This window comes from Coturnix japonica, chromosome 2 (assembly GCF_054131305.1).
Source record: "Coturnix japonica strain WE chromosome 2, WE-NBRP24, whole genome shotgun sequence".
In the NCBI taxonomy this organism is placed as follows: domain Eukaryota; kingdom Metazoa; phylum Chordata; class Aves; order Galliformes; family Phasianidae; genus Coturnix; species Coturnix japonica.
Window position 1 is genome coordinate 70,050,436 of NC_140664.1, and position 21,530 is coordinate 70,071,965.

Here is a 21,530-nt window from a genome sequence, read left to right on the forward strand (position 1 = left end):
AATTAGCCAAAAAGAAGAAACTGCATTTTCTACTCCTGATGCAGTGGAAATATACATGCAAATGTATTCATCTCTGCTGGGCCACATTTACATGCACATGTTTGTCTCTCATTGCCAGATCCTGCTATGAACACCATCTCTGCATGCTGTTAGATATGGCAGAAAGAGATAGATATCTGTATCTGTACATACTTTTCAACCTGTAGCATATGGTTATGTTTGTATGGGAAACTCACATACCCATACATGATGTAACATGTATTTTATCCACAAAATGCAAACCATACTTTTACACTGGGCTGTATTTCTTACAGGATCCTTAAGTCCATTTCTGCTGCATAACTGGACAGGTATGCTTGGTATTTTGTGTGGTGTTTTCTCTCTCTCTCTCTCTTTTAATTCCAGTAAAAAAAATATAAAGAGAAAAAACATAAATAATTCAGAACACATGCTTTATATCAACTGTTCCCCTGTTACTATTTTATCTCTATAAACAGGGCAGAGGCAAACCCATCCAAACATGGAAGGGGAGGAACATGCATTGCAAAATTGTGGATGGGTCATATGAGTCAAGAATACATCCACATATTTTTTTTCTGGAAGGCTTTGCTCAGTGGTATGTGATGCCTTTATTTTCATGCTTCTGTATAATGAGTTGATGGGTACACATATGGTAAGTTGTTTGCACTTTGGCTGCATGTGACTTGACGCCTATATGCACTCACTTTTTCTCTAGGACTTTGGATGCTCAGGCTTCCAGATATTCAGAAATTCTGTGCTAATATGTTGTATGTAACAAGGGACTTTGTTGGAGGATGCTATTCCCTAGGAATTAAGCTCCTTCTAAAACACAATGTTTAGGTCAATTTTTGTAAAAGAGGAAGCATATTCTAAGCTCACTTAGTTATGTGAAAGTGCTCTGTTGAGTTAAAAAATAATTTGGACTGGGCCCATGTACAAACCCTTCATTTTCTTTTGCCTTTTCATCCTGTTGGTTCAACTGATCAGCTGCTGAGATAGTTTCTGAAAGTTGCTTTGATTTTTAGCATGCTCTACATGCTACCTGTACTTTCTGAGAGAGCCCATACCTGGTTCTTTGTAGCTGTTTGATTCCTTCCAATAAGTTGATGAGATATATTATTGTGTATTTTATCTGACACAACACAGCATGACCTAACCCTGTTTCACTATGGTGATAATAAATGTCACAATTACTTGTGATTTAAGTTCTGCAGACTTAGTGCTAAAAAGTTAAAGGTAGCACAACATACTAGGCTATATCCTAGGCTGGTGCATCTGCAAATGTAGAATGTAATATGTCAGTTTAATGTTTCAAAATGCTCATTCCTTTGCCCTTTAAAGAATCTATGTGAAGGGCATGCATGCCATTCTTTCACAGTACCTCCTTTCTTTGTGGCTATAATCATAAAATCACTCAGAGTGGAAAAAAGTTCACAGTTACCAAGTCCAACCATCAGCCTTATCTGCTGAGTCCCACAACTAAGCCAAGTCCCTAAATGCATCACACTTTGCTTAAATACCTCCAGGGATAAGGACTCTACCACCTCCCTGGGCAGTGTGTTCCAATGCTCTTCTCAGCATGAGCTCAAGGAAGTCGATATCTTTCTTGTAGTGAGGAGCCCAAAATTAATGTTTAACATAGTTTTATCTGATGGGAGTTTAGTTTAGTTCTCAATGGACATAAACAATCAATAACAGTCACGTATATACCAGATACAGTGGGGGATCCTAAAACATAGATGCATCTGCTGTGGTTATGGGAACCAGAATTCTAGACTGAAGGTCTTGCTCTGCCACGTTTCTCATCTGATCTCTGACAGATCTGTTAATGTCTATTTTGAGACATAGCACCAAAGGGGTGCTATGAGGGTAATTTTGTTATTGTTTAAGTGTTCAGATACTGCACTGATAGGGGCTATATAGGTGAATAGAGAGAGGAGACATACATTTATTAATCTGGTAGAGGTCTGGTATTCAACTCCCAGTCCAAACTGCATTATCAGCATCTCTTATCTCTGAAATTTTGCTTTGTGCTACTTTGCTCATTTGTGGGGTTTTTGTTTGTCTTGTTTTTTTTGTTTGTTTGTTTGGTTGGTTGGTTGGTTTGGTTTGGTTTGGTTGTTTTTTTGACACTTCCCAGAAAAAAAGAATATTAAAAACATTTACAACAAAATACTGGTGAAAGTTGTAAGCAGGTCTGACTGTCTGTGGCATAACAGCCAACAAATACTACCCCCTGATCATTTACAGATTCCTGGGAGATGTGATGTTTGTTGAGTCTCAAAGAACTGGAAGGAGGACAAATTACCCAACCTGCCTTTCAGGAAACAATGTAATGTATCCACCCACTTCACGCTCTCCTAATTTAGGACATGTGTAGTATCTAATGATGAATGAGCCAACTTGTTATGTTGCTATAAACCTCATTCTCCACCTTACAACACACCCTTGATTGACCCCTTCTTTTGTGGAAACTCAGCCCAGGGTTTTCAGTTCACCTCCTGGGAGGGAGACAGATCTCACTAGCTGCTTGCAAATGTACTTCTGTGGAAAGAAAAATGCAATGTTTTGTTGCTCTTGTTCCAGTGGGCAGCCTTTTCAAGTGATGTGACCTCCTTTTATGTCCCTTTAAACTGTGACCAGTATTTATTTATCCCTTTTTAAACACAATAATTTAATTAAAAAACTAGCCAGCAGTGTTAAGATGATCTTTGAACTACACCCCTACTACTGAAGGAGATTTGTGAATGCGTAATACAAGAAAGATTCTATTATCTAAAGAGCTTTCTACAGAAATGATTTGGCATCAGAAAAGACTTGAAATTCTGCATTAAATTTACAATATAGAGACGTGAAAGTATTCATAGATTTCAAAAGATGTTCCAGCTGAATCTGATAAGATTGTCTGGATTGTTTGTTATGAATAAAGCTGTTTCAAGTCCCAGTGATTTGGGAAGTGAGTTGAGTTTTTAGGAATCCAAAGGACAGATTGTAGAGTTAGTTGCCTATGTGGCAAACAGAGAGCTAATGGTCTGGGCTGCTTTCTCAGTCAGTGGAGAGATACTGGCACTTTCAAGACATGTTCTGTTTTCATAGACATTTATCTTTGGATGGAAATTTATTGGTTGATCATGTCAGTTGGGACAGAACAGAGGAGTTGTAATTAATCTTTGTCATCATCTGCCAATTCTAATTCTCTAGGCTTCCAGTTAAGAGAATGTTTCTGAAAGTTACCTGAAATGTAGACACATTGGGCAGAAGGTGACCACATCCACAAAAGTGAATGCCTCCTGTGCAGTCCTAGGAAGTGAGCTCTTGCTGTTTGTGTAACAAAAGTGATTTAACAGGACTGTCTCCTCTCCTGCAGTCATGTACTAAGTTAAGTTATGAACAGCACTAAAGGACCTACTTCCTCAGTTCCAAATGGCTTCTATGCTAGAAAGGCTCCAAGAAGTTTGGCTCAAACTAGTCAAGACAATTATGTTTCTGGACATGCTCAGCAAAAGTGCTAAAGGTGTTTCAGTACTCTGAAGGAAGGCCCATGAGGGGCAGTTGTTCACTAACTTGATGTCAGGCTCCTCCAGTCTGTATGAGTGGCACTGTGGGTAGGTACGTGCAGGCTTAGATCCAATCCTTTGTCCCCTGTAGCCTTGAACTGTAAGGTAGATGTAACCAATTAGTGGAATCCCACTGCAGTCTAGATTCAGGATCTGATAGCAGCACACGTGAAGCATCGTTTTCTGTGGCTTGGGACTTTGTGACTTAATTATCCCGTATCTAAGAAGGTGCGAGTGCTATTCCAGGCTCTGGCTGTTGCTGGGAAATTCCTCAAAATGTTTGCCTCTGAGGATTCTCTGGTGACTAATAAATATGGTAACACAGCTTTTCTTAAGGCTCTCTTGTTAAGAACACCACAAGTTTTTTTCCTGTGCTGCTTCCTTATTGTCTCAATATTTGTGGAAATTCATCTTTCATTTCTTAGTCTTCTAGCAGCTTGACTTGAAATGTGCCATCAGGTTCAGAAGGCTTTGTTATGAAGTGAAAAGTTAGATAGGTACAGAATGACATCAGGTGCTTTTGTGAGAAAAGTAAAATAAGAAAAGAGCAGAGTATCTGTCTCAGGAAGCTTACTGTATGGGGGAATATACTGTATGTATACTTATATATAATATAAGTATACATACAGTATACTGTATGTATACTTAATGATGGGGAAAAGACAACAGTATGAACTGAGGGGAGCCATTTTTGTCTAGGGCTCATTTCAAAAAGACTGATTAATTCTTTGAACAACTTGATGAGGCCCTCAGTTAAGTTTGCAACTACCTCCATTGCTGGACTGTAATGATATGAACTTGCTCAGAGGTATGATGCAGGAATTAATATCCTTACCTGTCTTCCATTGCCTTATTTGCTTTGTTATGTATTATATACTCCACAAGGGTTATGTAGGGAAAAGAGAAATAACAATGAGAATAAAGATGAAAGGAGAGGATTGCTATTTTTTCTATAAAGAGCAGATTGCAAAAGTGTGGCATTTTTCCCACACATCTTGCATAGTTTTGAATTTGGGTTTTTGAGGAGTTTTTAATTAATGTATTGTTTAAGTAACTGTAATGAGAAGAGCCACTGCCACTCTGATTCTAATGAGGATTGCTTGTGCTCTGTGTCTTTCTCATTGTGGCCTGCATCATTTAAATATCTTAACCAACATGTGCTTTGGCATATTTCACTTACATCTACTTAAATTAAAGCATGTCAATTTAGGAGCTAGGAAGAAAGCAAATATTTGAGAGAGACTTGACATTCACTGCTGAAATCATTGCACTAAATATCTGGCACCAGTAAGATTATTTGAGAAGGGTTAGAAATTCTTTCTGTGTATACAGGCTGGACATTATGAACTTAAAGGAAAAAATACGTACTTCAACTTCTGTGCTTATAATTCAGGTCTCCACCAAAACTTGTTTTTCTTTTCTTTTCTTTTCTTTTCTTTTCTTTTCTTTTCTTTTCTTTTCTTTTCTTTTCTTTTCTTTTCTTTTCTTTTCTTTTCTTTTCTTTTCTTTTCTTTTCTTTTCTTTTCTTTTCTTTTCTTTTCTTTTCTTTTCTCTCTCTCTTTTTTTTTTTTTAATTAAATTTTCTTTTAGCAATATGTGACTGTTCAAGTTCCTCAAAGTTGCTCCTAGCAGAACAAACAGTACCAGCATCTCAAAAGTAGTTGGAGTTATAGCACGAATTTAGCTGTAAAAGGAATGGCATTTCCTTATGTTCTCATCCTGTAGAAATGCAAGAGAAGATGGCGTTGAGCTGGAAGAGTGCGATGGAACTTAAGATATTTGGACAGACCCAGCCACAGGAGATGAAGCTTAATTTCCCATGTGTACATATATACTTTCCTTCTTATGGGTCACTTCAGCAGAACTTCATACCATATGTAGTATGTATAGAAGTACACAGTGACAAACCTTTCCGTGCTGGAAACAACTTGCTACACTGAAGTCAAAATTTGTTATTAATACAAAGATATTATACATCAAATGTGAAACTCATTTGCAGTCTAATTGTAATGGTACTTAATTGGCCATTGCAAAAGGGTCCAGAACCCAAAAAGGGAATCTTTGCTAATAAATGTAGAGTACCTTTCTTTTCTCCTGAAGGGACAGAAAATAGGCAGAAGACAAAATAACACAGAGGGGGCAAGATCACAGGATAATTCAAATTGGAAGACACCTCAGAGGTTTTGAGTCCAACTTTTTGCTCTCAGCAGGATCAGCCACGAGATGAGTTTCAGGGCTTTATTCAGACGCACCTTGAAAACTTCCAAAACTCAAAGGAAGATGCACAACACAGAACCATAGAACCATAAAATATAGTGAGTTGGAAGAGACCCACAAGGATCACTGAGTCAAATTCCTGCCTCAATGCAGGACCACATGAAAATCAGACCGTATGTCTGAATGCATTGTCCAAATGCTCCTTGAACATCGGCAGCCCCTCTGCTCCCCTCATTGTGGGGGAAAAAAATTGCTTACACTTGAAACTTGATAGTTTCAAAAGGGGTAGCAAATATGAAATTGCCAAAAAAATAACCAATCAATAAGGCTTCTGAATGTGGGCTTGTAGAGTACAATCTACTAATAACAAATGAAACGTGATGTGCATCATAATAATTTTTTAACATAGTTCTTGGAAGGGTAAAAATGACTGTAACATCTGTGGTGTCTACACCTTGGCACAGGAAAAATAGAACTGCAATCAGACATTCAACTTGACAAAGAATTAGATCATGTCTCTTTACCAGACATGGTAAAGCCCTATCGTACTACAGAAAAGTATTCCTTGCCTCACTATCCTGCCTTAATCATGTTGTTGATTTTTGGCAGTACATGTATTTGTGAACAACTGTTTTCAAGAATGAAGCACAGGAAAAGTAAAACTAGATCAAAAATCCCTAGCAAACACCTTGAAAGCTCACTAAGAGTTGCAACCACTGCCATCAAATCAGACACTGATGCATTGGTTTCACAAAAGCAAGGTCAAATATCTCACTAGTTTTATGACTTTTTTTTCCCCCTCTTTTTTTTAACATTTTAATGATATATAAATATACACATATATATTATTAAAAAAAATAATTCTACTTACATATATTAACTATATTATACATTTCTTGCAGCTCAAGACAATTCATCTTCACGCAGTGCAGTCCAGGCAAGCCACAAGACTGGGAACCCATGTTTTAGAGCTTGGCTCGCTATTCTTGGTGACCTTGTTCAGCAATGGTGTGCTCCTCTAATGGCTGACTTCTGGTGAGTCAGATGCAGAGATGAGGCCTAGCTGATGTTCTGATGTCTTAGGTAACATAAAGACCAGTAATGGATATTAAACACAGAATTTCTTCTTCCAGACTATTGACCTACTCCGTGAAACTATGACCTACTTATTCAGCTACATCTCTCTTTTCAAAACATTTTATGCATATCTGTATTAGTTTCTCTTGTCTGCAATTACTCACAGGAAAAAAAATGCTTTTTCACACAGAGGTTTTTCAGTATCCCATTATCCATACTTTATTCCCCATAGTTTATTCCTCGTTTCCTTTGGGATTTAACTCAAACATTATCATCTGTAGTTACCACTTGGCTGTTTTAGACTGTATGCTTATAATATGACTTACTTATTGTCAAACCTTGCATAAGGTCTTACAAGGCCTAAGCACAGATTGCTCAGCGTAGTCTTATCATAACCATGGGAGGAGAGTCAAGAAATCTGCATACTGGCCCTGATTTGCCACTGATTTACAGCTCACCCATGTGTTCAAGTCACCAGCTTTAAAGTGGCAGTAAGCTGCCCCTCTACCTAAGCTTAGCCCATGAGAAGGTTAGCTTTGCTGTGCAAAGGTGTTTATACTGATTGATGTTGGGTAGAACAATGATGAGGAAGCTGGAGCTGACAGAGCCGAGCCATTCTTTGTAGCATTTGAGCTTTCTTGTAGGGGATTTTTGCTTGGTGTTCAAACTCAGATGATGTCCAAGTGGGTCCAGCAGAAACCATATGGAGAATTGGGTTCCTTCATCAAGAAACACTGTGTAACTCATCTCAACTTCTGACATTATTATTCCATGCCATGGAAAAGTCTCTCATCATCTCCCTTTCTTCCAGTTCGTTCCTTTTCAGACCCAGAATCCTGCTAGCAACCTTCTCAAAACACTGGAGTGCTGCATGTTTGAAGCAGACAGGTAAATCTTTACTCTTGGGTTAAGAAAACTGAGATATGGAAAGAGGAAATAACATGACAGTGCCCTCTGTGCTTGTGGAACTGCTAATTAATGTTTGCTGGGCCCCTTTTAATAAAAAAATATTGGCGGGGCTCAAGAACATCAAACACTTAGGGCTCCTCTGCATTTTGTTCTCAGTGATTGTATGCAGTAAATTTGTGTCTTCTGGAGAGCTGGACAGGCTTTCTTCAGCTTTCATGCACATTAATTTTTATGCATAATGTGCCTTGAAGAAAAGATGAATTGGTGGGTAGTATGGAAACCTGAGGCACATTGCCCTTTCAAATAATGATTCTGCACATGGAAGGGTGAGGGGGAAATATTGCCATTAGGGCCTCTGTGATCTGTTCAAGGATAAATAATTATTTAGAAAACCATATTTGATTTGGAATGAAAAGTCCTGACGGTTGTACAGCAATGCGCAGAGTTAATGTGGAAAGTCAGTCACAAGCCACATTCATTGCTGAACAAAACAGCTCTTATAAAGGTTTTATTTTGGGAAACAGAGAGCAAAGCAGAGCCATGTTAATTGTAGATGGAGAAAAGAATCCTCTAGGCATCTGATATTTTTAAGAAACAAGACCATGTACATCAGATGGATCATCCTCAATACTATGTTTATGCACATGAACAATATCCTTTCAAGGGAAGATTGTGCAAATTCTGCTGGAGTTTCCAGCGCATGTAAAACTGTTTGAGATGAACTTGTGTAAGGTTTCATGGCATGCTGTGTAAGCTAGCAACATGGGGCTGGAGACTCAGGAGAGGTATCTGAGAAAGCAGAGGTCCCTGGTAGTCTTTATTAACTTGGATATTCCATTCCTAGGCTTCTGTTTTCCAACTGGAAAATCACGATTGTGCCAAGATGTGATGGAGAGTCATCAAGTGTCTGCTTTATTCATTCCCATTTTGTAAGTTATGTTATAAGGACTTGACCTGTAAGGATGCAGTGGTAGGGAAAAAATTGTTTTACATTATCCATGTTATGATGATTGTATTTGACCTAGTAATCCAGTTTACATTGCATTTTTTAAAAAAGGAAGGTTTCTGATTTCTATTCCAGAAAAAATATGGTTATTCAGTGTTCGAAAACCTTTCTCATCTCTTTTGAAGGTCTCTGGATAAAGAAGGTTTGCCTGCCAAATTGGGATTCAATGGCACAGGGATACTATTTAGTTGAATGATAATTTGGAATTGTTGGAGCACAAAGTACCACAAAAGAGTGTTCTCCTAACTACTGAATTCCTGAATCGTTAGTCTCACCTAGAAACCCACCACATGCACACATATGGAGCTTCTTCCTGTTGGCGAGAGCGTTCCTGAATTCTGCAAAGATTATAAGAATTTCGTCCTCGACGGTATGCCATTCTTCTCTGCTGATACTTAAGCAGAAGATGAAACATCTCCAGACAATTAAACATTGAAAATTTTGGTTTTTGATCCTTTATTTATTTATTTATTTATTTTTATTCGAATCTCTTTGTTACAGTCTTTTTTGGTGCTGAAGTGAACGATTTTTGGAGACAAGACTATCACTGGTTTTGTGTCCCTGGAGGTGGGCAGATCACTGCACAGTGTTGCTGTGGAATGATTCCCAGCAGCTCCAGGTCTAAGCAAAGCATGTAGTTCTGTAGACATAAATGTAGAGGTAACCAAGTTTTACCCAGAATAAATGCATGCAGTAAAACATGCGACACATGAAGCAAAATATGTGATATATGGCTTTCTTTCTTTTGATCCATTTTTTTCCTGTAGATAGCAAGCACACGCCAATTTTAACTTAAATAGTTCCACTGAGATCCAGTTTATTAGCTCTATTAATCATTAAGTTTTATAGATGGAAACCTCCATTCTTACCCGTTGCTGCAGAAGTCCCTATACTAAGTTTCCAAAATATAATGGGATCCTATTCAGACATCAAGGTCCTGCTAACTTGAAAATGTTGTTGCTGGAAATTCTGAACACATCATTCAAAGTAAATTATTAATTATGAATAATAATATTTATTTTTATTAATTGTGAGTATAGAATTATTCTGGACCCTCTCCATGTTTTAGTGTTTTAGGCAATGCTCCATGGCACTTTGACCAACATTAAGAAAAATGACCTGTACCTCAGAGCAAATAAATTAATTTTTATGGAATGGGAGTGCAGGGTAGAACTGAATAAGCTAGTTGCAATGGAAATGGAGTCTTTCAAAACATTGGAAAAGTTAGGCACTTGCAATAGCATGTGGTCTAATTTCCTGAACCTGTGAGAAAGGACATGAGTTATTATATAGCTTACTGCTCAGCACATGTTTGCTTCCTCATGTATGTGGATGGCAAGGGTGGAATATGTGCTTGAGTCAAGTCCAGCATGTCTTGAACTGTTTTTAGCTAGTTCAAAACCAAAAGCAGACACTATGAATGACAAAAAGGCATGCTAAGAAGTGAGCCAGAGCAACTTTGAGCACCCTAGATGATTTTAGGCTGAACTGAAGTAGAAAAAAAGTTGCTTTTGTTAATAGATGCTTGTCATTGTTCAATAGCTTTTAGTTTGCTAAAAATTTATTGTCCGAATATTTGGAGGTTATATATTTTTATACTCTGAATTGAAATGATCAGTTTTGTGTAAAAACCATATTCATCTGCTGCTCCTGTGACACAGCAGTCTTTCTCCAATTTTTCTGCATTCTTTTCACATTACCTAATAATTGAAGCTTACTGAAGCTTGAAGTAGAGGTGGGAACAATGTGCAGTGCTTATTTATTTATTTTTCATTTATTTTCAGAAAGAAACATATACCTAAGTTTAAAAGTGGGGAAGAATCTTGGCTTCTTTAAGGCTGCATCAAGATGGGATCCTGCAAACAGTTTTGTTTGCCACCTAGGAAATGTATTCACAATTCATATTCAATTTCCTGCCTATACAAGAATGGATTCTGGATTTCAGAAACTGATGGTGGGGTGACACTGAACAGAAGATTATGTGGCACTTCATAGAACTTTTCCTTTATTAGCTGCTCTATAATCACATTAAGTTAGACTGAAAATTTGAACTAATTCTTTCCCATGAGACCCAGGCTGTAATAATGGTAAAAATCTGTGAAATAGGATAAATACAATTCAATAATTATATTGATAAATAAAATGAAAATCAACTAATTGTGTCATTCACTCAGTTGCCTGCCCCCGTTGTTGCTGCCTTTCTGCATCAGCGACTGCTAAACTTTTTCTGTCACACTTCAATAAATTTAATTGTACAGAATAAATGAGCTAATTTTTGAAGTCACAGGCTCTGTTTGCAAGATAAGGTTGGTGATTTATTGACCTCCTCTAACTCCATAAGAGTGTCACCCTTCTTTTCACTCTGACAACCATGAGGGTTTTTTGTCCCTCTTCAGCCACAACACCGCTAAATCCTACTTTGTGTATTATTTACCTTTCCATCTCATTTTCTTGAAGTCACATGATACAGTACAATAGACCAAGGATCCCTGTTTCAGTTGGTGGCTACTCAGACTATTCCAAGTCATTAGGAAAGCTGTGGGGTTAGTAACTTTCTTTTTAATGCTGTTTTCTTCTGATGATCATTTCATTTGTTTTTCAAAAGGGTGGCTGTTGAGAGGAGGTACAAGAAAAGGAACAAAGATGAAAACCAATTTTCTCTAGAAGCTCTGGTCTATTTCTATTTCACGAATCCTGTGTTTATCCACCTTACAAGGATGTGCGCTCATTTCAGTGTTCATTCAGAATGATCATTTAACCCTGAACACAAGCAAATATCAGCCATTAGACTTGCCTTATGAAAACACTGCTTCCTTTTTAACTTCTGTTTCATAGACTCATAGAATGACTTGGTTTGGAAGGGGCCATAAAGGTCATCTAGTTGCAGTAGAAATTATAGTAGCCTAGAAAAGAGAAGGCTGCAGGGAGATCTCATTGCAGCTTTCCAGCATTTTAAGGGAGTTTATAAACATGAGGTTAATCAACATTTTACACAAATAGGTAGTGATAAGACAAGGGAGAATGGTTTTAAACTGAAGGAAGGGAGATTTAGATTAGATGTCATGGTGAAGTTTTTTTTACAGCGAGTGGTGAGCTGCTGGAACAGGTTGTCCTGTTGTAGATGCTCCATCCCTGGAGGTATTTAAGGCCAGGTTGGATGGGGCCCTTGGCAGTCTGATCTAGTACTTGATCTAGCAGCTAGCAGCCCTCCCTGTGTCAGCGTGGATGAAAAATGATGTTGAATATGCTGAAGAGCATTGGTCCCAGGATAGAACCCCTGGGGTACACTTTTCATCACTGGCCTCCACCTGGACATGACTGGACCACAATAACCAATTCCTTATTCTCTAAGTTGTTAACTCTTCAAATCTCTATTTAGAGATAAGGACATGATGTGGGACCATATCAAAGGTCATGCAGAAGTCCAGGTAGATGACATCAGTTGCCCTTCCTTTGTCTACTGGTGTCATCACCTTGTCATTGAAGGCCACCAGATTATTAAGGCACAATCTGTTTTTGCTGAAGCTGTGCTGGCTGTCTCTGTCTTTGTTTATGTGTCATGAGTTGCATACATAGATGCTGAGAAGACTAGAAAAAGATACTGGCCATAGTGTACCTGCTGCAATTGTGGCAGCAATGGGTTTGTCAAACTGGCGTAAACTGTAATAGACTGCATCCCTTCTCCGTCTCTCGTTTTGACTGTTTGTTTGTTTAGCATAACATTTGTATGGCAGCCATAATGACCATTTTCCATAAGTCTGGATCTTTTACTCTGCACATTACTTATAGCCATAAAACAATCTATATGCATATAAAAAAAGAAGGGTTGGTTAGATATTGTGGCACAACACTCTCATCAATTGTCATGCTCTAGCAATGTGATCTCTGAAAAAAAAAATATATAAATTGGTATTATATCAATAAAACTCTTCAGAGAAAAGTGAAAACAGCATAAACACATCAGCTGTTTTAAAAAAATGTACTTAAAGTTATACTTCCCTGTGTCTGACAAATAAATCCTGTTAATGAGAAGGATGGCAGCAGTTTTTCTGTATCATTAAATGAATACCTGCTGAGGTGCATGGGTCTATGCAAACCAAACATTTTTTTCATCTCAGGATACACTATATCTGTTGTTCAGAGTGTGATTAATTCTGCTCTTCTCTGACAGATGCTAAGCAACACAGCAAGTCAAATATATATGAAAACTAGCTAGTTTTTAGCAAACTTGGCCTCACAGAAATGAACAGCAAAACACTTTTTATGGAGCCAGGATTTCAGTTGGGCACCTAGAACACAAACTGTGAAAGCCTTTTTCTCATGTTTTAGTTGTTATATTGGACTTGTCTCCACTGTAATTTTCTTCTAAAGAAGACTTATATCCTCCTAAATATTTTCTGTCAGGTGCTGGCTAGGAGAACTGTATCCCAGGGAATTGTAGATGGAGAAATCACAACATCCCGTGTACAGAGCAGTCCCAATTTCTGCCAAACTCTTCATAGTGTTCTTAACTCAAACCTCTTGTATTCTTTGTGACCGAAACTTGTAGCAAAAGGCAGCCTAACTCAGGAAAATCTTCTGCCACCTGGCTCTCCCTTCCTTCAGACAAAAATTTATGATGACTTTATCAGCCTGCCCTGGGAGCTCAGTAACAACCTTTGCATAAGATAGCAATTGTTGCTTCTCACCATCCTCACCACGTACTTGATGTTTGTGCCTGGGTTGCTGTGGGTCATTTAATTTAGACCATCTCAGGTGCCTGTGGATCTACACATGAACAATTATATTTATTTGGGGTTTTTTGTTTTGTTTTTGTTTTGTTTTGTTTTTTCCTGAAGGGAATGAAATTAAATTAAAATAAATCTGAGTCAAAGATAGTCAGTGGGGAAGAAATCTTTGCCAACTTTAACAGGATAAAATTCCACAGATACGTAATGTTTTATTGGACCGTAGTGGAGTACTTTGGAGAAAGATTTCCAGTTCGTACAACACTTCCCAAACATGGATTGACCTTGTGCTTTATGGTCATTATCATTTTCCTACTTGCCAAACAAGTTCCAATTGTTCTGCAGATTCCTTGAGCGGAGATCTAGAAGATAACATTTATACTGAATGGATTTGTCGGAGGTACACAAGACATCTGAAAATGCTAATTGTGATCCACATTAACTTTTTTTTTTTTTTTTTTAAACTATGGCTTCCCTTGAAAGAATGTATATTTTCTATTAAATAGGAAATCAGAGAATCCACACAGGAAAAGAAATGCTCATTTTCCACATCATTTTTGTTTTCTGAAGTGGCCCTTATCACTTCTTAAATTCTAAGTAGAGGAAGAGAGCGTATTTTTTAATTAACCCAGATTGCACACAGTCATCATGCTCTGTACACTATAATGCAATAGGACCCTTCTTTATCCTTTCTGTTTGTTTGTTTGTTTGTTATGCGGGTGTAACTGAGACTTGGTCTGATCTGGAACTGACTTGGCCAAATGCCACCTTCCTGTCACTCCAAGTCTGATCTATGGACCTACTGAAGGGTATAAGCTCTGGTGAAATATGAAGTCTGTAGATGAAGCCAAAGTCACACAAATAATGGCTTTTTGTGAGAGAAAACCTATTTTTTTCCAGTGCTGATTGTAGAGGCTGAACTGCGTAGGTGTGGAGATAAATCAGGACAGAATACAGAGATGGGACTACAAATTATCTGGTAGAATTTAGGTGATTTTCTGAAATATCAAGCTTTTGATTCATTCTGCTGAAGAAACAGAAGCCAATCTCATTACTGGGGCAATGCGTGGCTAAGGCCAGGGCCAAGATCCAAGATCTCCCTTTGTTCAACTTTAAAACTGTGCACTGAAGCCCAAGTGAAAACAAATGGATTTCACTTGGAAAGAGAAGCCATTCTCTGCCCGTGCTTCACTTCGGTCTCTATATTGCTAGACCTCATTCAGTCCCCAGGACAGATATAATTGTATCAGGGCATCCCCCCAGCTCACAAAATGCATTTCCTGCAAGGCAGTTGTTTCCAGTTAGGATTTTTATTTTATTTTGGTTGTAGTTTTGAGACTGGCTGACTTGGAATTTTTTATATGACGTCAGCCACCGTGCAGATTTATGCATTGTACTATAATTACTTAAATAAGGGATTTTGTACACTACAGCCAGTGATTCATAAACTGTAGGGTATCTGCAAAAACAGGCTTTCATTGGGATTATGGGATGTAAAATGCCTGAAGGTTTTTGCCTTTGATAGCAGAGCTGCCATTGCATCCACACAGGGTTTGTCTAATAAATTGTATTAGTGCTTTCCAGCATCCTGATAACTTCCCTCCCCCAACCCTTTGCTATTCTGAAGTTTTTTGAAAGGAAGCTGGTTCTCTGAATTATTGTCGTGACAATCACTGAAGTGTACATTCAGCATGCTTGGTGTTGATCATGCAGTATAACAGAGAAGAAAGCTGAAAAAGTTCTTCAGGAAGGACTTAATATTGCCATATTTGCAATAGTATAATATAAACTACAGTAAGGAAGTTGTGGAGGGTGTGGATAGACAACTAGAGTTGGATGTCCTCACTGCCTTCAAGGCAATTAAGTCACTTCTCTTATTTCAGTTCAGGATTATGTGGCTAAATCTCCTCCCTGCTTTTGGAAATAGTCTCAGCCACTGAAAAAAAATGGAGCTGTTGATTGATTTAAGGTATTATCTAACTTGACGTGTCAAATAACTTTAAGTCTGTGAAAAAGAAGAGGACATGCTAAAGCCAGGATGTTTATACATGTGTGCCCAACCAGTATGTTAGACTATCTCTTCTTCTGAGAGATTCAGCTAGAACTAGGCAAGAGGAATCAAAAATATCTGATAATGGTTGTCCACTTGATAAAATAAGCAAATAAATACATAGAATGAAAATCAACCAACTGTAATTCATTTAGAGGATAGCCGGCTTCTCTCCTTGCTGACTTTTCTGTCAGCTCATTTATGAATGTCTGCAAGTCCTGTGCCGTGAAGACAAAAACAAAATTGCTTGTGAGCTTCAATTATGACAGACACAGTATTTCAGACATGTTGACACTTGTTTTTATGTTGGGATCCACATGGCTGCATTTTATTTCTACAGGTTTGGAAAGATCCTGATCTTATTCATATTTCTCTCAGATTTAGAGCTGTACAGCCAAGAACAAAACAACAACAAAAGAAACTGCTGTTACAAACTGCTTGCCCTCTGAAGTCATTGCATCTCAGTTAAAGATGATCAGTGAATAACAAGTACAAGTCAGGGTTAGTAGAATTACAGTGCATGTTTGGTGCTCATTAGATTCTTTTGGAGACTTTTGTTCCTGTGCATTAGGCATCATGTCAGCCATTAGAAGCAAGAAAATCCAAAGCCTCCTGGTCTCCGCTTTTATTCACTTCTGACTGCACCTGCTTTGAGATGCCAAGTGTGCAGCAAGTTGCTTTCAGTTTTAAATACTTGCTAAAAATCCGAGGGTAGCAAGCAGGACTTATCTGTGTATATGGTGTTATTGAATAACACAGACAGAGCGATATGTTTCTGGCTGAAATGCTCTTCTAAGCAGAGGTCTTTTAGGGTTAGGTGCTTTGTAAGTATTTGCTTTTGTTTTTAAAGCCCTGCGTGCTTCCACTCTGGCTATTTTCAGCTCTTTTTTACAGTGCTTGGCCATGCAGAGCAATCCCAAACAGGGCATCAAGAGATACTCAGCCCTGCAAAGCTGCACGTGGAGCAGAACTTGCTGCTGCTGCTTTCCATATGTTCCTTCCCATGGGGCCCTGGCTGGACCTCGACCTGAGGAAGAAGCAGAATGGAAACTTAATGGAGAAGCGAGTCCCACCTCTCAGGTATATGAGGTTGCCAAACTCCTTTGTTCTAGTTCTCTCTGGTTTTAGCATGTTTCTGTCCATGAGGGGATAATAAAGGGGCAGTGTGTTCCTCCCTTGCTCTCCCTAAGCCCACAACAGTATCTCCAAGTCCTCAAGCTGAATTTGCAGCATTCAAAAGAGCCTTCCCCTGTTTGCTCTTCTTTTCTTAATATCTTTTATCTTTTTTCTTTTTTTTTTTTTTTTTTTCAAGTCAATTCACATTGATTAATCATTTCATAAATGTTTCGGGGTGGGATTGTGAAACCTTTACTGGCAAGAATTTTTCCCCTGGAGTCAAGGAGACTACTCATTAGCATGACTGCTTGCCAGCATGAGGGAGGGATTCGCAATCTGGACGTTTGTAGTTTTAAAAATATGTCTCTATTTAGCTGATTTGGGCAGCTGAGCAGGGCTGGTTATGGAAATCAAACTAACAGGCTGTCACACTCTGTTTTACTTCAGAAAGCATCTATAGTGAAATGTATTTTTACATAACACACGCGCATTTAAACAGTACTTCAGTAATCTGATCGGTGTCTTCATTCTGACAAGCATTCTCTGAGACCCTTTCATCATGGACCAAACCAAACCCTATGTTGTTAAATCTCCTCTCCATATACCTCTGAGACTACACACAGTCTGAAAATGTATATGGGTCACTACTGACAGGAAAGCCATCGTGTGCTGAGTACACAGACCTGTCAGAAGCAGTTGGTGCTTGCAGAACGCCTGGGCTTGAGCCAGGTGGTACAGGGTTTAGTGGCTGAGGAGCTATGTAAGGTTGTGTCTGCAGGCCATGAATGTGGCATGGCTATACCTCTTGTTCCTGCTTGCAAGAAACAGAACTCTGAGGAAAGAAGCCTGGCTCTCCGACAGAAACCCTTGTCTTTTACAAGGGCTGCTCTGAAAGCAATGACTCCTATTTTATTATATTGGCCCATGACATCAGAGGCAGATATTGATATTATGACAATAGGGGCTGAACCTTCCCACCAACACTCCATTACATTTTGTTGCCATGTGACAGATGGCAGCAGAAGGGCAGTCTGACAGAATAGTGTTTGACATGGAAGCGTGTTATGAAGCAAAGGTGTGTCATTCAATTCCCCCATGTGGAAAAAATGGCACTCACTGACAGTCATCAACTCTTACTGAATGTTTCTGGAGACCAAACGGTGGATATGAGCACAGTGAGGCGGTGGGTGGCATGTTTCAGCACTGGTGACAGTGACAACGGGTCACCTCTGCTGGTGCAGATTTTTACAAGCACAGCATGAAGGCTCTTATACATTGCTGGTGAAAATGCACAGCTAAAGGTTGTGACTACACTGAAAATTAGTGTTGTGTTGCTAGGAACTTACTCTATCAAATAGTGTTATTGTGTTCTTCGTATCTTTTGTAATTTGTAATAATGGAAATAAACAAGAGGCATTACTATTGGAGCAGTGTATATTACACCATTTCCCTACCATGAACTGGTCACTTTCCCGTTGCTTAAGGACAAGCAAAATAATTCTGCTGCTGCTCTGAGTGGCTAGTGGCAGTGGTGACCTTCAAGCTCGCCACTTTAAACAGCCTTGGGGTGATCCCACTGAAAAAGCAAAACAACATTATCTTTTCTTCCATGCTCCTCCACCTCATTCCGCTGCCGCTCTGCATGCAGCCTGGATATTCAGCTTCGGAGCCGGGAGTTCCCTCCTCTGTGTCTCCCTCCACCTTGCGCAAAGCTGACAGAGAGATTTTTCACCTCCTTACTTTCCTTTTTTCCTCTTTGATTAACTTTGGACCAGATGGCCAGTCCCCAATCTCTCAGCATGTATTTGACTGACAGGAGCCTTTGATAAACCTCCTAAGAATGAAGTCATCTTCAGGTCACCTCCTCTGCTTGGCCTTTAGCATCCAGCACATACCACCATTATCTGCTGAATAGGAGACAAAGGAAATTAGCTCCAATTCCCTATCATCCCCATTATTTCCACACTGATTTAAACAATGAGGCAATGAGATGCCCTTCACTTTCCTCAGAAAGGTACAAATGTCAGCTGTTAAGAAATGCAAACAAGAGGGTTCCCATGTTAATGGATGGGCTTCTTTGTAAAGCCATGAAGTGGTAAAGTGGATTTATTCACTGCCTGCCTGCTTAACATACTTCTAAACAAATTCTTTAACCACTTTTATTTTATACACAGTGCAGAGTGCTTGAGAAGCCTCATTGTTTTGGTCTGGAGATTTATAATGAGGTGATATACCACACTACCTTGTGTTGTTTTTTTTTTTTACATATGCAGTTGTCAGAGCTTCATTTGAGCTCTGATATATACAAAAAGGTTTAGCTGCATACGAATCCAAATACTGAGATGTAAGAAAACCACCTCCAGGTTCAACTCAGAAAACAGATCTGGATATGCTGGATGGAGGAAACAAGCATGAATCAGAACAGAATCTCTCCAGAGATTTGTAAGTAGCTACATCATGTCCACTTGGCTATGAAAGAGAAACAACAATATGCTTTGAAAAGTGTTGCCCTAGGGGTATTTTAGGCTAGGCAAGCTAGAAAATATCTTTAAAATTGCATAGATGACTCTGAAAGTAATGCCTTCTATTTATTTCTATGGAAATAGCATCAGATATAAAGAGTACAATAACAGTTTAATAGAGCAAATTCTCAGCTACAAAACAGTATTTTTCAGCATAGTCACACCACTAGCTGTAAATTTTTTGCTAGCAGTGAACAAGAGCCTGCATGCCATGCTTGTAAAAATCTGCACCAGCTGAGGTGACCCATTGTTTCACAGTTGTTATGATGGTGTTGTTGCTAGGAAAATGTTGCCCATGTAGTCCATCTTTCATCAGCCTGAAAATATGGAAGTCAGAAGGCACCAAATTCAGACTATAGGGTAGGTGTGGTAGAACAGTCCAGCCAAGACTGGTGATGTTCTCCACAGTCCTCAAACTGGTCTGAGTCCTGGTGTTACCTCCTTGCAAGAGAAAGGATGTCTTTATTCTGTAGCTGAACGCTGGAAGTTTAAGCCTTCAGCTTAGTTAGCATCACAATGTAATGGTCAGAACTGATTGTATGGATTTCTTGGAAACCAGAAGGATTACCCCTTTCCTATCCCAAAAAGCAGTGCACATCACTTTACTTGTTGAGGGCTGCATCTTGAGCTTTTTACTTGATGGGGAGTTCACTCCATGCGCTGCTATTTTGCCACTAGCTTGGTAGTGGTGACACTATGCCCCATAACTGGTAATAGTGTGATCCGGGAAACTGTCAGCTTCAGCTTTGTATTGGATCAGTAGGTCCTGACAAACTTGTATTAGGTGTTCTTTCAGTTCCTGTGTGAGCATTTGTGGGACACACCTGATACAAACTTCGTGATATTTCCAGCATTGCCATCATTGTTTCCAACGCATTGAAACCAGTGTTCAGCTCACAGTTTCCTGGTTGTAATCTGCTTATTTGTGGAGGTGAGCTGATCAAAATACTCTTCATTTTGTAGTTCAGCAGATGTTCATGACCATCCTGAACATGGCTTGTCTTTCATGTGTCTGTTACCACTGCTGAAACACACCACCCACCACCTCACTGTGCTCACATCCATTCACTAACACACCTTTGCTTCATACTCACTTCCATTGCCATTTGGATACCATTTTGTCTGCCTGTCCCTCTGCTGCCCTTTGTCACATGTCAACAAAATGTAATGGGATGTTGGTAGGAAGGTTCAGCTCCTAGTGCCATATCACCCACATCCACCTCTGACATCTTGGTCCAATATAATAAAAGAGGAGTCATTACTTTAAGAATAGCCCTTATGCTTACCTTGATGAGCTTTATTTCCCAAGATTGTGGTCTTCCACTTGAGCTGATTTTACTGGCAGTTAATTCTGTTCTTTCAACAAGAGAAGGTATCAAAATGTTTAGGCACTTGCATGAAACTATTCTCCAGATCACTGGCTCACCCACATACATTGCAGAAGACTAAAACAGCAAAAATTTCAAAATTAACTCTTCAGAAAACTTGTCTATACAGCGTGGTTTGCATTAAAATACAATTGTTCTTTGCTTACTAGTCATAATCTGTCCTCTGAAAGAGAGCTTACTACAAAGTCACTTCCTGATGTACCATTGACAAGCACTGTACAAGAATGTATGTATTTATTCCACAGAACAAAGATCGGGCTGAGTGAGGAATTGTGTTCCAGTTGCCTGGTATGAAGCAGCATAGGAGCAATGACAACATGTCAAGTCAAAAGTCTGGTGAGCAATTCTGACCACCTGTTATGACACATTGCTAGATCTTAGTTTCCTGTGTAGTCAGTGGGAAAAAGTCATCTTGGTACCCAAGTTAGACATGTAGAGAAGTCAGTCATGCCTACTTGATGTGTTGTGACTGCTGCTCATGAAACGTAGGAGTCTGAATTAGACCTTGCTTATTGCCCTTAGATGCCATTGTAGAAGAGATTTCTAAGTTGGGCTCTTGTGTTGGGCAGCATAAACATGGCACTGAAACTCTCAGCCTTTGAAGGACTTCCTGTTGCTTTAGAGTCATAGGCAGAGTTTGCCACATACCTCTAGTCACTAATAAAGCTGTCTTCCTTCTTAACAATGTTTGCACAGATACCTTCATTTTGGCAGAGACATGAAGAATTCTGATGATGCTTCCAGCCAATTTATGCTGCTGGCCACAGTCTGGCTGGCCAAGAACTGTGTCTGGAGAGTGGTGGCAGAACTGGAGCAAAAGGAGTCAGTCTAGATTCAACATATTGGTGTTGCTGGAGGAGGGCATTAATGTATACCGAATCTCGCTATAGGAAAGTACTTTTATGCATGGCTCCCCCAAGACCAGTTGTGGCTAGCAGGA

General features: G+C 39.1%; 1 long non-coding RNA gene across 23 annotated transcripts in view; it reads left to right on the plus strand.

Annotated features, from left to right (window-relative positions):
- Window positions 1–21,530, plus strand: part of LOC107309719 (uncharacterized) — a 268,792-nt gene that overhangs the window by 184,219 nt on the left and 63,043 nt on the right. For 15 of the 23 annotated variants that reach the window (XR_014942735.1, XR_014942732.1, XR_014942738.1 and 12 more), the window contains 5 exons: window positions 5,304–5,401; window positions 6,698–6,830; window positions 7,684–7,760; window positions 16,459–16,644; window positions 20,836–20,926. This is a non-coding gene — a long non-coding RNA (uncharacterized LOC107309719). Of the gene's footprint in view, window positions 1–2,222; window positions 2,354–5,303; window positions 5,402–6,697; window positions 6,831–7,683; window positions 7,761–8,625; window positions 8,711–10,571; window positions 10,945–16,458; window positions 16,645–20,835; window positions 20,927–21,530 lie in introns of those variants that run through there. The other 8 variants (XR_014942748.1, XR_014942749.1, XR_014942752.1 and 5 more) reach the window with 5 other exon arrangements.